At 32.9% G+C, this 18,381-nt stretch overlaps 1 protein-coding gene across 3 annotated transcripts in view; it reads left to right on the top strand.

The window, feature by feature from the left end:
• CNTN5 (contactin 5) overlaps positions 1-18,381 on the top strand; it is a 1,141,798-nt gene that overhangs the window by 3,059 nt on the left and 1,120,358 nt on the right. The window lies entirely within an intron of this gene.

Here is an 18,381-nt window from a genome sequence, read left to right as displayed (position 1 = left end):
GGTGCATTTTAAAAAGTAATGAAGTATATAAAACTCCTTAACACTTAAGATTTAGGATTAAAAACTATTATGAAAAATGTCCTATCTCCTTATCCATACCCTTTCAATTAATTTCTCCTGTTTTCTGTTTTGTTGTTTAAATGTATAATGTTAGAAAGGTTCTGATACATAGAATATTATCAGTTTATATTTTTCCCAGGAACCTGAACAATTTTTTAGTTAATTATTTTCATTGAAAATGAATAAAACCGATTTGGTAGTGCTTTATTGATACAGTGGATATGAGAGGAATTTTTAAATGGCTTTATTATACATATTTACTTTTTAGGAAGATATGATTTTATAATTAAATTCTTCTATCGAAGTTATTTGGCAGTGTTTAAATTATATCCCATGAACTTGATATAAGACTACCCGTTTCACTTTATTTCTGTTTTACCTATTATAAATATGTGCATTAGTTGAATATAGAGCATTTTCATCCCTATCAACCTCTTAAGTTAAAACACAGGTCTTTAATTTCATATTCCAGAGTATTGAGTAGTGTATTTTTGACATTACAGCCTTCTTAAACATCAGCTCATAAGACTTAAAAGCCATCCACAATATGGAAGCTCTTCTTTTCTTTAGGACATGGAAATGGAACTCTAGAAATAGGCCATCAAGTAATTCCAAAAAATAAATCCAACTTCTGTCTATTTTATGGAAATCACAAAATCAACGAATCCACCATTTCTTAATGTAATATAAAATAGTATGAGATTTATCATTTGTGACAAATTTTAGGAAGTACAATCATGTTCTTTTCCCATGTGTTTCTTAAGCTGGAATTCCTTGTGATCAGTGCCATTTTTTAAACAGTTCCCAAAATGTTTCATTGGATGCATTTGACAACACAGGTGCAAAATTGATTTTTTTCCTCTCTTCTCAGTGGTCCCTTAAAAATCCATAATGACCTAGATTACTTGCTGCCTTCTAGATACTTCTTTTTATTTAACAGATGGACTTCTCTTATAAGATTTGACAGGACTTGCAGATTTTCTCCTTATGCCAGTCATGGTTCCAAATATTTTCTTTACTCACTTCTATAGACCAAAAAAGTTGAGATCTTGATAGAAAGCAAGGTATTAATGGATATGTATGAGCTTTCCTGCAAGCGTACTGTTTGTGTCTTTACTCTAAAACATGGATCTGCTTAAGGGTTGAAGTGACTAATCTGAATATTATCCAAAATGTAAACAGCTGTATATCTGGCAAGGAGGAAGATGAAAGTATTTCATTTATCTGAGTGATCACAAACTCTTTTGTGATCGCTAACTGGAAAAGTATAATTATACACATAAACTTTTTTTGAGGGGGGTAGGAATCTGCTCTTTATCATTCTTATAGCTGTTAAATGCTCCAGAAAAGAACATCTTATCTTCCATTATGATCCAGTGGTATCTATAGAATATGGAGCTTAGGAAGAGAAATTTTGCTGATCATTTAGGTGGTAAAAGGTGAATTGAAATTCTCTTCTTCTTGGTAGTCATAACATTGGCAGAAATATTCATCATGAGGCTAAAAAATTATGGGATTCTTACTGAGTGAGATGTCATAATAAAGTAATTATGATTGTAATGTGCCTAGAGCCTAAAACAGGTCTTTAAATGTATTGCCACAAATATTTCACTGGTTGCAAGAGTTTGTATTTATGAGGTAACTAGTAGAGAAATGCTCCATTTATTTGGTGAAGAATTTACTTTTAAGTATATGAAGTTTCATCTTTATTTTCTCAAATATTTAATTTTATATTTAAAAGTGTTAAAGATTTTTTATGAAACTAAACCAAATACAAAGGTAACAGTGTTTAGTTCTCCTGGGTTCTCGCATTTCAGTTTTATACAAGAATGTACTTTTCAATGGTGTAATATTTGCTGAGATACTATTGTACTTTATAGTCTCTAAAATGAGAGGGTTAAATGAAATGCTTGTAGTTAAGATGAATAATAATTGGAGGATAAAGATACAGGTGAGTGGCAGTAGGAATTTAAAAAAGAACTCATTTTCTAGAAGTAAATTTTCATTTAATTCGTATTTCATGATCATTAAATATGAAATTGTTTCCGGGTCACTTAAACAAATTTAAGTGCCTCCAGTATTTCTCAAAACATTATGAGAAGTCTCATCTTAATCTTAGATTTTGCGTTTTGCCTTTTGTTATTTTGAAACTTTCCTCTTCATATTCTTCTCTAAAAGATAGCTTATCTCATCTTTCATATTCAAGAATTAATAAAACAATTTGTTAGTGATCATTGATTTCTAATTTTGTGTATATTTGATGATAGGAACTTCAAAAGTCATATCATGTGTAATAGAATGGAAACCTTAAACTCTGTAATTCAGTTTGACAACTGTTCCTTTTTTAAATGTTGTATTCTAATGGTAGTGTGTGAACTAGTGAGTGAGTTTCTAATACTAAAATAACTGTCTCATTAAAAATAAGCACAGATCAGGCTGGCCCAGTGGTGCAACAGTTAAGTTCACATGTTCCACTTTGGTGGTCCGAGGTTTGCCGGTTTGGATCCCAGGTATGGACCTATGCACCGCTTGTCAAGCCATGCTGTGGCAGGTGTCCCACATGTAAAGGAAGATGGGCATGGATGTTGGCTCAGGGCCTGTTTTCCTCAGCAAAAAAGAGGATTGGTGGCAGATGTTAGCTCAGGGCTAATCTTCCTCAAGTAAATAAATAAATAAATAAGCACAGATCTCATGAGTTATTGATGATAAATAAATTATGAGGACACTTAGGAAAAAGTGACAGAATAATACCGTTTATTGTTGGAAGGAGCCTTACAGAGCTTGTATTTTCACATATTTATCATGAAGAATAATGAAGATATAAGGAGGTGAAGTGATGTGTTCAGTGTTACATTTACTGGAAAAGATGGAATTAGAAACTTGTTCTCTCAAATTTCTAGGTCAGAGCTTTTAGAGTTGAGACTTCTTTTGCTGTGAAAGTCTTAATTATTTTTCTATCTTTTCAAATCAAGATAAGGACACAAGTATGTGTAATTTCCTTGTTGTCATTGATTATCTGTAAAGTATTGTCTTAAGATTAGAAAATTTAAGATCCAATTATATTCACTTAGAGAAAACAGCTATACCCATATTCTCTTAACTAAGAACTGAATGTCTAGACAACTTAATTGCTAGATGAGAACTTTTTCACAATGAACTTAGTGTGCACCCAACAGCTAAATCAAAAAGGAGAAGATTTTTTGACAGTTTTAGTTAAGAAACCTGGAAACTCAAATAGGATAAGGAATATAAGTGATTTTTCCTACTGTATAGTTATAAAGGACCATCCATTTCTTTTGTTAATACTTTGTTTTTCCTGGATTGGCAGGGCTTTTTTTTTTTTTTCCTGTAGTAAATGTTAAAGGGACATTAAATGAAATAGAAAATCAATGGGAGATGTGGGTGAGAAAACATTCCTGTGTACTGGCAAGTTTGGAAAAAATTTAAATCATGAGCTTCCTTAGGGTGATATGATTTTTAGAGCTTTTAATAAAATTCAAAGCAGAAAACGAGTCGCTAGAGTAGGTACTATTCTGAGTTTTAGAATTCAAATATCAACTTGTATATAAATTCTAGTTTTACTGTTACAGTACCAAAGGAAGTTAATGCAGAACAAATTTGAGTCTTTAATATTATTTAGTTATTGTGTCTGAATCAAAATTCATCTGTGCTTAATTTTAGTATGATGTAAATTATTTTAGAATGAATTATATGCTAAAATTTTTCTTCACTAGAACTGAACATGATAAACTATAAAATCAGCACAGTGTAACTCACTGGAAAGGCAGTTGTATATTGCTGGGTTTCTGATATAACATTATTTTTACAGATGCCTTCTCTCAAACCTTTTTGTTGTGTGTGTGAAGAAGATTGTCCCTGAGCTAACATCTGTGCCAGTCTTCCTCTCTTTTGTATGTGGGATGCCACCATAGCATGGCTTGATGAGCAGTGTGTAGGTCCATGCCTGGGATCTGAACCAGCAAACCCTGGGCCACCAAAGTGGAGTGTGTGAGCTTAACTGCTATGCCACTGGACCAGCCCCTCTCAGACCTTTTATTGTCAAATTATGACAAGAGATTTTTCTTGCGTTCATACAGGATGACTTCATATTTTAAGACTCTTTTTCCTTTAAATACTGAATATTTAAAGGTGACAAGTGTAGTAAAGATGACGTAAAAGGCTGTAGCTAAAATGATTAATGAGTAATCTGAGTTATTTTCTACCCTATGCAAATTTGCAAATAAGTCTAGTAGAAAATATAAAATATATTCCCCAATTCCAATGAGTTAATGGTCCTTACTATTCTGTGAACTTTTACTTTCTTTGCTTATTTACTTACCTTCAACTTCCTTAGAATTCTTCAGTATTTTCGAAGAACAATAACCTTCCTAGGAAAGGGTGATTACTTGAGATTTAAGTTAAATGATCCAGAATTGATTTTAAGAAAATTTACCATAATAACTGTGTTTAGTAACTTATGACTATTTATTTGTTCCTCATTCTTTAATCTTGTCTTGTTAGTGTATACCTCAGTGAGTAAAATTAACAAAAAGTAATTCCTTTCACATTTAAAGCAATTTCTACTTGATTTCACTCCCTCAAATGGTCTGCTGTGGGCAGTTATAGTTAAGTAAGAACATAAAGGGGAAGAAGTTGTTCATGGGCTGGTGGAGGAAATAAGCACATAGGGTGAATGCAATTCACTGTGAAACATGTGGCAAGAGAGATACAGCTAAGATGCAAATTTTTAATTTTTATCCTTCTGGAGACAGCCAGTAGTTTTCTCCTACTGCGTCTTTCTAGCTCGAACTGTTTCGTGCTAGCATTGGTTTTCTAACTGCTGCATTGACTTCCTAGTGCCTGTTACTTTGGAGTAACTTAGGGTCCAAGTTTCACCTAACCACTTTAAATGGATGCTGTGTTTTCCTACAGCTCCTTATAGTGCTATCTTTAGTATCTTAGAGCCATCTAGTCTCTGATGATACAGCCGAATCTGAGGTAAAATGAATGTGGCGAAGATGCTATGAAATTACACAGTTCTTGTATATTATAAATAAGCTTGATTTCTTTCAGTTATTAAGTGTGGAATATTAATGGTGCTGGTGATACTTCTGTTACAGGGGCAGATTAACTGTGAAGCTAGTGAAGCTTTGCTTACACAGGCCTTTCGGATAATGGTAGTAATAGCAGAGCAGGAGTTAACATTATTTTGATGATGATAATATATCTAATATAGGGAGGCAGTATGGATTAGGGGATTTGGTGTTGGCATTTTAGAGTTCAGTCTTGGCTTTACAACTTGTTAGCTGTGTAATTTTACAGAAGTTGTTTAACCTGTCTTTACATGAAAAATTAGGATAATAAGTGCCACTCAGTTGTGATATCAGAAAAAACATCTACTTTTCAATGACAAAAAATGACAGTGTTAGAAACAGCAAAAACTTAATCTGGCAAGAAATTTTGATTTCACTCCAGTTCCTATTCTAACATATAAGCATTATCTGTCTACCAAAGTGGTACAATGCTGTCCTAATTGTGAAGAACAATATTGAGATCTACAGACGATGCGCATTTAAAGATTATTCTGTGTATCTTCTCTTTTATTCAAGTAAATTAGATAGGCATTTCTTACAAAATTAGTGTATACAGTACCACTTACTTTTGGAGATGCAAAGAATGTGAAAGATTTGATCCCTGACAACGAGAGGTGGGAAATTGTCAGGACAAAACTTTATAAGAAACTTAAGAAAATGTACTAGTAAACATAACTATCGAGATATTGGTCACACATTCTGAGGACCTTGGAGGGACAGGTCATTGTGCGGATTGTCTGACTTTGTCTGACTGCCCAGACAAAATGAGAAGCACTGGGACTTGAAGGACGTTTCAATTACGGATTGGCAAAGACTGCTTTTTGGTTAGTAGGAAGAGAGACAGAAATGAGACGGATGTGTAGAAGGAAGTAGGCAAGTTAATTAATGTAAACAAAGAACTCTTTGTAATGCAAAGAGAGAAGTTAAAAAATACCAAATGAGGAAATGTAAAGGATTCTGAGAGACAATTGAAGAACTGGGATTTTGTTCAAAAGCAAGAGGAAAATGGTTCATCTCAGGATTCATGATATTGAAGATGAGGTTCAGCCCCACTTTTGTCCCTTCCCATGACTTGGAAAGGTCGCTTCCTCAGTTTGTTAATCACTCAAGCAAGAGAGTTAAAATCAATAAATGTAAAGGATTTTTTTTTCAGGTTTTGATCACTGTAATTCAGGCTGTGTGTGTTATGAAGTTTTGTTGAAGAGGAAAATTGAAAGAACCGGAATTTCAGGTGTTGACCCCTAAGTCTAGGAGAGATTCTTCCAAACAGAGAAAACGAGACAGGAGATCACGTTCATGGTGTATGGAGGCCATGGAAAGAGCGGGGACTTGTTACACCCAGGTGTCATCCGACTCAACAGCTTCCCTGTGTGTTTCCTGAGCAATACCATAACTTTTCTAAGCTTTCATTTCTTCCCTTTAAAAGGATGATATTAACTACCACCTCACAGTTCTTTTTTGTAAGGAGGGAATGAGACTGTATAGATTCAGGGGTCAAAATCATTTCCTTCATATTTTTAGATATGGTTGCTTACAAGAATCTCTTTTTAGGCTTAGGTTCAAGAAATATCTGAAGTCAGAAAAATCATCTGAATTTTGTATAAATATACATTGGGTATGGTCACTCCAGCTTTCCAAATATGAGGAAAATTACTTATTTTCTTGGCACAGCCTTGTACGTTTGCTGATAGTGAAATGTTTTCTTTTATTTTCATGGTCTTTATTTTACTTGCACGTATTTAAAGAGATTATCCATTTTGAATCTTTTTAAAATTTTATTGTGTTTTTCTTGGTGTGAAAAAGGAAGTCTTTAATGTCCCTTTACAAAGTTGTTTAGAATGTAGCCTCTGTTTTGATGGGAGAAGAAAATGTTTCAAATATTGTTTTTGAATCCCATGTGATTGCAAAATGGTATAGAATCTATCTGAAAAATAATGTTACCTTGATTTTTTTCTTTTACTTTTTTATATGCTTTTTTACTTATAAAAATAATTTTATGAAAGTGGCTCATGCTACAAATACTGTGTCTAATGCTAATCCATTAAAGCAAATCTTTAAATTGTGAATTGTCAGTAGATTTTAGAGCAAAAATAAAAGGATTTCATTTCAGTTTGCAAACATTTTACGGATATGTTTTTCTACAAGTGATATTTAGATGTATTACTGGGTTTTTTTTGGCTTGCAGTGACAATAAGAGTTATTATAAAGTAAACGTATTTTATGATTAATATGGTGAATTACATGCCACTTTATATATATGTCTATACAACCAATCAACTTCTTTGTCAAATATTTACTGATTATTTAGATATTGCAGAAGAATCACTATAGTAGAAAGAAATGGAAAAAACAAACCTCACGAAAAATAGTCTCTTTCAAAAAAGTGGTAAGACTATACTGGGTCTGGAGATATTGGGCACAGAGGAAAAAAGCAAGGTAGAGAAAGCCACAAAGCAGACAGGAGAGGGAGCTGATAGAAAGCAATTTTACACTGTTCAGTGAGGAAGTAATTAAATAAATATTCGTATCATGAGATACTTAAAAAAAATGCCTGGAGTTGATATTTCACCTGAAACAAAGATGTCTTTTAATCTTTTCTGCATGTATTTGTCTTATAAAATAATAGGCTTTAGATATAAATACATGGTTGATTTTCCCAGATTGAATATGGAAATATCATCTATTCAAAAATATCATATGTTTGCTCTGATAAATATTGATTTAGAAGAAAGAAATGACTTAGTGTTCTCATCGTTATTCTTATTACTTCTCTTCTTTAGATATTCTGTATGATCAGATGTCTCCTACATATTAGAACTTTAGTAGATGTTTAAAAGTTGGCAACTATCTTGATTTATTTTCAAATTAACTACCTTTTCTAAATGTTAGTCTCTATTAGATTAGTGTTTGTCTTTAGCTAATGTTTAGGTAAATGGTCTGAGATCGATTTCTTTTTTAACTGAAGACATTACTCTATCATTAGTTTCTTCTTTCATTTCAAACACAATAGGGTAATTCAAGTTTTCTCATGAGGAAAAAAGAAAACTTCAATACAAATAGATACATCGTCTTATTAATCTTTTTACCTAGGTACAAATAATATAGATGTCATTTTGAGGGTTAGTTTAAAAAAGTATTGTTTTATAGAGGAATTACTTTTCAATAACAAGAGATAATTATAATTTTTTTCTAATGCTTCATTGATAAAGAGTAGAATGCTGTCTAAAAATGACTTTAAATATGATCCTGAGATACTTTCTGTTAGATTACAAATGATCTGTTCCATTGGATGTGCTGTCAGCCTGATGGATGTGTGATAAAGCAAGTCTCACAAATCAGAATCTTGATTGAATGGACACTTGTTGTCATCTCTTTTTCTTCCTAACATTGCGGAATTGACAACAAGCAATATAAAAAGAATATAACGAAAACTGAATCTCCACCTAAAATGTCTTCTAGTTCTACCCCTCACAAGTAGCCATCAACAGGTTTTTGTACATGCATCCTTCCAGCAAATGTTATAGTTTATTTTTTTCTTAAAATAATTTTGAGTGTCTACATAACAATTCAAAAAGGTATATAATTTTTGAACACTGCAGACTACTCCATGATAAAGATATAGCATAATTTATACAAATAATCTTTCACTTAAAATTATTTATCAATTTATTTTATATGCAAATACAAATAAATATGAAATTAAAATTCTTATATATACATTTTTACTAAGAGTGAGTAGATCTAGAAGTAGAATTGCTGGGTCAGTGAAAATGTGCACTTAAAATTTTGGTTTTACTGCCAAATTGCCCTCCACAGGGATAGTTCCAATTAGCACTCCCACCAACAATGAATTAGAATGTCTGTCTCTTCACACTGCAGCCAATAAAGTGTATTAGCAAACTCCTTACACAAGGGAATGGATGAAAAAAGTATCTTATTTTTGTTTAGTTTATGCCTAGTATTTTGAACATTTTTTATATGGTTGTAAAACATTTTTTTAACCGTTTCTGCCCATCCCCAGTTCACACTGTATTGTGTTAATGTTTTTCTTATTCCCTTTACATATTAGCTGAAACCGGGAAACAAATAGAACCAAGAAATCAATTAAAAATACTTTGAGGCATTGCCAAATTTTCTAAGAAATAAAACGCACATCTGTGAAAAGTCAGAGATATTTTTATAAGAAACATTTTTTCCTTTTCCCTTCCATTGTATGCAAAAGATCCAGGGGAAGTACAATGAAGAGAAGACAGTTCTATTTGGGTAGAGCAGAAATGGCTTCAAGCAAAGAAAATATCCTAGATACACGTTCCCTTTCATATTCAAGCCAGCCTTCCAAATCTCACTCACCCAACCCTGGTGCAGGGCATCTATACTGGAGTAACATCTCCAGACTGGTTTCTCTCCCTCTATTCTCCAACATGTCAATCATTTTGATGAAATAATATTTCAAAGACTCAAGTCTTGCCATGCCATTTCTTTGTTTTGAAAATTTTAATGCTTCCTACTGTTTGAAGAACACATTTCTGATTCTGCAGTGTGCCATTAAGGAGCTGCGTAACTGTCCTTTAGAAACTCTTTCTAGGCTCCTCTGCAACTACATCAATGTACACATTTTAGATTGAGTCATACTTCTACCAAAACCTGTATTAAATTTCCTATCTCTGTTTCTTTTTCTTGCTGACATTATTTATTCTGCCAAAAATAATGCTTCCAGATATTTCCACACAAAAATTACTTTTCTTGCAAGGGGATCATAAGCTGCTTTAAAGATAGGAATACATTTTGATGATTTTTATGAACTGCTTTGCGTAACATTAACAAGTGAAATGTTTATTTAATTAAATTAGCCCTTTGTCCTAACACATAATGCTTTAAATAACATAATGCTTTGAAGATGGCAGCATTGAGAAATAATGCATAAGATACAGTTACCTTTAATACACTATAACACAGAATGAGCTCTCAGCAAGTGTTCTTACTATACCTCCACGTAAGTGTGGGTTTGGTTCTTGATCTGACAACAGTAAAATTAATTATTTGTCCAAGTTGTCTTTTCCTAATTGTAATGAAGAAACCAAACTTGTATATCTTGGAAGAATTTGTGATGAAGGTTTTTAAAATTTTTTATTTAAATTTCAACATCCATTGACTCACTGGATTTTGGTACATCTGCATTGCTCATTACAAAATGTGTAACGTTGCTTGTAATGAAACATGGGTAGGAGACCAATACTTATTTCAGCCCTTCTGAAACATGGGCACATATTTTTCATTTTATACATCATTTATAAATGTGCAGCAGTTCCACAAAGTTAAAACTTCTTAGCACAAAGAAATCAAGAAGGATAAATATTATTTTATAATTCATCATAAGATAATATATAGTAAAAATTTATAATGGAAGTTGATGTATCATAAATTATGTTTGGATTTTACCATTGAATCAAATCACAAATAGCAAGTAGCTCTAAATAAAGTGTCCCAACTGTAACTAAATCATAAAATTAATTCTTAGTTCTAGTTATCATATAATTCTATTCCACTTCAACAAATTAGTAACTAGTTAAGATGTATTTTTCTATCAGATACCAAAGTTATCATAAGAAGAATAAATAATTGATTGAAAACTGAAAAGGTATTTCCTCTATCTTTTCAATATAATTTAAAAAATTTTCTTAGATAACTCTTGGGGTCTACTTTAAAACCAAGCATAATTATCATGTTCTTAAAAATGATATTTTCCCCTATTCTGGCATATATTTTGATAACTGGATTTAAATTGAGTTGATAAACTCAGTATCGTTAAAGTCATAGAAACCTCAGAAATAAAAAAGTAGTGAATGTGTTTTAGGAGAAAAAAATAAAAACAGGCAAATCCTAAAGAGGAATTTGATCCCAACAAGCCTAAAGGCATTTCTCAGCTTTTCAGATCATTGACTGTATTTAAGTCTGGGGTGTGCTATTACCTCCTTTATTCCTTATGCTTCTTTCTTCGTCTAAGATACCATTCTTTGAGCCAGTTCCTTCCGAACAAGAGCTCTGTGTCATCAACAGGAAATACTATTGAACTGCATAAAGGATCCACATTCTTATTTTTTCCATCACTTAGACAAACTGAGAAAAGCCAAGCTGCTGTTCATTGTATTCTTTCTGCCTCAATAGAAAACACTAAAAGTAAAAATCAGATAGAAGACCAAGACTTCTTTTTGAGCTCAGGGAAAAATAAAGAGTTTGTGGGTGTCAAACACAAAGACACTAGCTGGAGTCACAAACATTCCAGCAGGCGCAGTTAAAGCTGCCTTCTCATCTCTGTGGTTTTACAGAATTGTAGGCAGTTGCTTAACAAGGGAAAGAATGAATGGGTGTGTATGCTTGCTGCTGAGCACTGAACCCAAAAGCAGAAAAGAAACCCATTGTTGTATTAGCTCCTGTGGTCCTGTTTTGAGAAATAGATGGCCTGGAGGAATCGGCAGTACCCTACCAAACATTTAAAAGGAATGTTCCTTGGCATTCTAAACTCCTGTGAAAAAGGTTCAGAGATTTTTACATTAAAGAAATGTGTAGCATCTCAGAGTATCAAGAAAAAAAATTTTATATACCCATTTTAATTTGTTCAGTAATTTTAGGCAGTGAATTTATGAAGATGGCAGGGGGATGGAGGGGTTTGTTCTCCATTTGGTTTCAGTTTCTTAAGGTATCAATCTGATAAGAACAGTTAGCCAGCAGGTATTTGTTTGGTAGCAGACTGATGGGAATTTGGATGCTTTGTGCTATTATTACCAAAGTGCCACTTAGAGGGGGAAAATTACTGGAGAAAAAGGCAAGAGATGATTAAATATGACACAAGTATATGTACATTTGGAGAGAAAAATTAAAAAATATCCTTTAATGACTAGAGTCAAAACGATTTTGTTTTGGAGCTGGCCCAGTGGTGCAGTCGTTAAGTTCACACGTTCCGCTTCTCAGCGGCCCGGATCCTGGGTGCGGACATGGCACTGCTTGGCAAAAGCCATGCTGTGGTAGGTGTCCCACATATAAAGCAGAGGAAGAGGGGCACGGATGTTAGCTCAGGGCCAGTCTTCCTCAGCAGAGAGAGGAGGATTGGCGGTAGTTAGCTCAGGGCTAATCTCCCTCAAAAAAAAAAAAAAAGCAATTTTGTTTCTATATTTATATGGTTTTTTAAAAAATTCCAAATGCTATGAAAATCTCAAAGACTGAAAGAGTAACTTAAATTAGTAGTCTTGGAAGTCTCCTGTAGCAAAAGTTCATCATAAAAAATATTTATGTACTTTAAATACATTATATTAAATATGAGATAAATATTGTACCAGCCTGATTCATTAGCATAATACCAATATTTGATCATATTTGAAGCCATTATTCTAGGCTTTGTATTTACCAGTTAATTTCATTTCTTTCCACTTAAGTTTTGAAGGCTTGAAGCTATAAAACTTCAAAGGAAAAAAATCAAGAGAAAAATAAAAGAAATACTAAGAGATCATGCAAAAGTAAAAGGAAAAATGAATATAGTTCAGTTCAGCCTGAGTTTATTTGCTGTTTACTGTGTGCAAGGCAAGTTGACATTTGCATGGCACAAACACATTTTTGAATATTAGCAGTATATCAAGTTTACTCTGAATGTTTTATGCATAGATCAAAGTCTCACAATGCACATTATTTAAATGGTTCGGCTGATGCATATATAGAGATACTGTGTATGCTTTCAACTACCTTTTATAGTAAAAGAAGAAAGAGCTGTCACGAATCTCAAGTATTTAGCATTAATATGTCTTTAGTCACAATTTTAGGGCTCATTATAAAATTAAGAAACAAAACTGTACAATGTAATTAATGCCCTTCCAGATCATAATAATAAGCAATTTAGAAGATGCTAAACCAAATCTATAAGGAGAAAGTAATGTAACTTTATTTTAACTTGAACTGCTCTCCTCAAATCTTGAACTTTATTCCTCGTTTATTCAAAGAAAAACAAAACTGAGTATAACGTGAGCCCTCCCTGTCCTTAAATTTTCAGGACATCGCTTTATTTTTCCCAGAATTGGTGTTTACCATCAAGAACCAACTCTGTAAACTGCTTTTCTTATTATTTCAAAATTTACCTGCCAAATTCACCTTTTTAAAACTTCTGTGCCCGTATCTGCTTTTGTTCATTTTTCTCTCTTCCCCAATGCCTTTACTCCTCAGATTTTTGCCATCTCTCTAGTCTCTTCAGGCCCACCGTTTCTGAGCCTTCTTTTGTCCCAAAACATGCGCAAGCTGGTCCAAACTTAAAAATAAAAATAAGCCTTCTTCTCGTCCTGCTTTGCTCAAGTACTGCCCTCTGTATACTCCTCTCACACTTCCCTTCTCCTTCAGACTCCTGTTCGCATACCTTGCCCTTTCTTCTCTGCATTTGTTGAGGACAGTTTTACTCAAGTCCTCATGCCCATCACAAAGCACATAAGATATTCACCAAATGCTTATTGAAGGAATACGTGAATCCTATCATGTTCTTTTATTTCAATAATATTACCTCCATGCAATATGGGTTTAGATATCCATCAATTTTACGTTATTTAAATTTACTATAATAATAAATAGCATAATAGTAGTAAATAGCATCTGTCAGTCTTTAAGTTTTTAGTGCATTTAGAAGGAACTTGGTGATAGTTATAAGGGAAGGTGCAAAAAGCTGTTTTATGTATAAGCAGTCAAAATAGAATAGAATGGAATACCACTTCCTTAGAAAGGCTGTCTTATAATTTCCTCTCTTAGCAAAACTGTTCTATTCATATCATCTATCAATCATGAGGTTGATTATTGGAATATCTATTTGATAAATAACACAGCACACTTCTCCTCTTGAAACGGTAAGGATTAAAATTTTATTTTATTTATTTTGCAAGTAGCACATTGCCTGGAACATAGTGGGCACTCAATAAATACTTATTGAATGAGTGAATAAATGAATGAACACACATGCAGACTGGGGTAGCCATTTAATGCACAGTTCCAGTGGTTGTGGAGTTAGTGTTTCCATTGATCGCCTTAGTGTGCGTCCATAACTCCTAGGGACTGCACTGCCTTCTCATACATTTACATTCTAATTTAAATACATTTTAGGAAGCGAGTTAGGGGGGAAAGTGTGTTTTTTAAACAGTGTTTGCAAAATTCATTTCCCAGAATCTTGGTAAGCATTAAGTGATTAAAATAAAAGTACGGTAGAAATTAACTTCTAAATTTCATTATTTATCATATTAGAATATGATAAAAACTAGAAATTATACTATAAAAGATCAGGTGTGATATACTTAGCTAAAGAACAGTAAAAAAGTATAATGCCTTATAATTAAAGAATGGTCATTTGATGTAAATGAAAATAAACTACAGGGAGATTACTGTTTTAGAAATATGGTTAGCATTTAATTCTTTGATTTCTTTAACCCACAAAAGCTCAATTTTCTTTATGGCTATTGACTAAATCCTAATAATTTCCTAATATTAAATATTATTCACATTCATGTTTTTCTGCTCACACCACTCTCACCCATGATAAAATTAACAGTTTTAGTTTAAAGACAAAAAAATATTAGAATTTAGGTGTAGACAACATTAACTAAAGATCTGGGTATCCAGAATTTCTGTCTAACCTTGATTTAGAATGCCATCCACAGTAGCCTGTCGTCTCTCTCTATTTTTGTAATTTATATGAGTATCTGAAATCTGTGGATGCTCTGATTATAAATGAGACAATGTGAGAGAATTGTGTTAATGTTTCTAAAAGTAGTCTAAATGTTACTCAATAAACAACATGAAATAAATTTCTATTATGGGCTATACTCTCTCTTAAAGCATTAATTATATTATTCACTGCAGAGGGGAAAAAATAGTCCTTCTTATACTTACCAGGTGAAGAATACGAAATAACAATCAAGTTTCATTATCAGATATTGTATATAAGATATAACTACATGCATGAAAGCCAGGCCCTCCCCTAACATTTTTGGCTCTGGTACAACAATATACATATTGGCCCACATACTGTGTAAATATTTAAAACTTTTCAACTAAGCTGATGAACTTCTCCAACTTTGATAAATATCCCTTTATAGGTCCTGGAAAGTCAGTTGCAGTTTTAGAATTTTTAGACTGCTTGAAGTTTGATGCAAAAACATGGAGTCTGGAGGAAGCTGACTCCAGGCCCCGCCCCTAATCGGCAGCCTGCCCATTTACCGTACAACATCACAAGGGGCTTTGCACACATAGGTGGGCACTCCAGGCCGTGTTTCCAAGCTGCCTTCACTTCCCTTATATCTTGGCTACCCTTCACATCTACAGGTATACATACCAGTATGCCCAAGGTGGTGGACCCAGGTAAGAGGCTTATACAGGACCTGGAGACAGGCTTCGGGTTATTTTCCCAGAGAATTTTGAGGTTCCAGGTATTCTAGTGTGATCTAGAGTAGGGTATGTGTGTATAAGCTCTGCATAGGTAATTCTCCTTGGTTGCCAAAATCCTTCTTTCAGGGAAGGACACAGCTGGAGAAAAGGCAAAGCAGGGTCCCCTAAAAAATATTAGGTCCAAGATAACATGATAATAATTACAATGTAATGAAAATGCTATGGGGAAATTTCAAAATACCTCTATTATCACTGTGGTGATAATAAGGAGAAGCATGGTGAACAGACTAATTGTCCAAATGCAAAAATCTCCTTGTCACTTAATAATCTGTAGGCGAAGTTATTTAGTATTTTTGTGCTACAGTCTCCTCACCCAAAAGATGGTGATAGGACTTCATAAGATTGTTGTGAAGATTAGGTGCTATGCAAAGCACACAAAATCATACCTGGCATATAGTAAACACCCAGTAAGTATTAGCCATTACTATTTTGAAATGCTAAGCAATGCTCAATATATCCAGGATGCATCCCATTTAAGGTATGAAATGGTTATTTTAATCCCAGAGTAACATTTCCCTTATATTATGTAGTTGTAAATACTTCAAAGTTAGAAACTAAGCCTTGATTAAACGTTAGTGGCAATAATTATATCAAAACAGCACAAAAATAATTAATACTTATTGACTAATATGTGCCTGGTTTCATGCTAAAAACGTTTCATGCATTATCATGTTTAATTCTCAGAGCTAACTTAAAATGGGACATCCTTTCCTGATCTGTGTGCCAATGAGCATCTATGGGAGCATCCTCTTATTCTGGTACCACGAAATCTCTTACCTGAGTAAATTAATATAGTTGTATCTGTGTATACAAATTTTACTGAAAATGAGAATTGCATTAAACTCCAAAAGATTTTACTTTATCCTTGTAAATGACCAGTTCTGGAAGCCATCTTCAGAGTTGAAGACAATTTTTTTAAAAGTATGCAGTGCATTTGTGTCATATATCTCAGGACCATTACTAGGTAGAAGTATCGTTAACTAATGACACTTGATAATCTAGCTCCCAATCTTAAATTATGAATAAAAGACTACCTGTTGAGGTGTTCGGTAGTAAGTGTAATTATTGTAAAAGAAGTGATACTTAGTAAACTGACTTACTGACTTTAACATAATTGAAAGAAAACTCACTGGGAAAATAATGCATTGAAACCCAGTAGTAATAAGGAAATAAAACAGTTCTGCCATTGGTGAGCAGGTCCTACCTCATAAGCTCCATGATGAAACCAAGGTAGAATCTTGAGCACCATGTGAGAGTAAACCATGCTGTGTTCAGGCAAGTTATTATACAAAGAAGGCTTTCAGCCAGTAGTGGGCATCTATGGAATGCAGGCCCTGGCAGGGAGCTCTGTGTGCAAAGAGACCTGTAACTTGCAAAGGTCTAAGGTATGCACATTCTGGGATTATAGATGTTGACTGTAAGATATTGAAAAAATAGTGTACATTATAAATGAAACTTGTCTGTAGCCTTTTCTTGAAAAATATAAAGTATATATATTAATAAAACTACTTTCTGATATATCGTTTGTAAATTGTTTACCAGTTTACTCACAAATTGGTACAATGGAGTTATTTTCTCAGATCTCTAGTTAGGAATTTGAGACAAAAAAGGTAATGCATTTTCAAAGTTTTTTTTTTTTAATTTATTTAACAAAACATCTTACACAAGGTCTGATATTTACTGCAAGAGTGTTGATACCCTATATCACAAACAAGAAAAGTCAGATGTCTCTCTAATAATGCAGTAAGGTAATATAACTTGTCTATTGTCTGACAGAAGTGGTATTTAGCATTTTTAATATCAAGCGTCATATACAATTGACTAAAGCGTCATATACAATTGACTTAAGTCCCTCGTTTTATATCAGAAATGATTTAATAAAATTTAATTGGATTAATAGAAAGGAACATTTTTGAAAGTTACTCAATGTTAAAGTTTACTCATATACTCATGATAAATATTTATATTAAAATCATCCACTTCAACATTTGTCATTCTTTTATTTCTTTGTTTATAGAGAGACAGTGTTATCATTTAAACATTGCAATCAGTCTCTATTTTTAAATGATTAACCAAAACATGAAGAATATTAGTAAATTTGAAACCTTTTTTCCAGTATATTTGAAACCAGAAAGTATAGTAACAGCTAATATTTATTGAGGGCTTATTATTTTCATAGCCTTTTCTATTCCAGTCTTCTACTCTAACTTGTTCTTTCCACATGAATAAAATACATATATATATTTTGTAAGATTATCAATATTGAGAAATGGTAATACATGAGGCTGATCTTATCATTTAGTCTTGGCAGAAAACAAAAAAAAGGGTGTGTGTGCCTTTCAAAATAAGGGCATTTTAGATTTCAATGGTGAAATATAAATTGTAACTAATATTATGTATGAGATAAATAGGAAATTTCACAGTTTTCTGAAAGCTCCAAAGACTACAAATATAAAATTTTTGTTATATTGATCATGCATACATCAGTTTCAAGCAATTAATATAGTAAAAGCTAAACAAGAAATTCAGCCATCTAAGCAATGAAAATAACTTTTTCTTAATAGGATCAACTGTTCAGCTTTCGACTTTGTGAGATTTTACCCAAATAATTAAAAATGCCTTAATTGACAGCAAGGCAAACTATGGCACAGCCTGTTTTCATAGCTCATACACAAATTAAACAAGTGTTCTATTGCTCCTATGCAGAACATTGCAGCTTCTAGGTATATTTTTCATACAATTTTCATTTTAATTATATAGCTGT

This window comes from Equus asinus, chromosome 20, assembly GCF_041296235.1.
Source record: "Equus asinus isolate D_3611 breed Donkey chromosome 20, EquAss-T2T_v2, whole genome shotgun sequence".
NCBI classification, from domain to species: Eukaryota; Metazoa; Chordata; class Mammalia; order Perissodactyla; family Equidae; genus Equus; species Equus asinus.
Note: the sequence above shows the minus strand (reverse complement) of the source record. Positions and strands in the feature narration are given on the sequence as shown.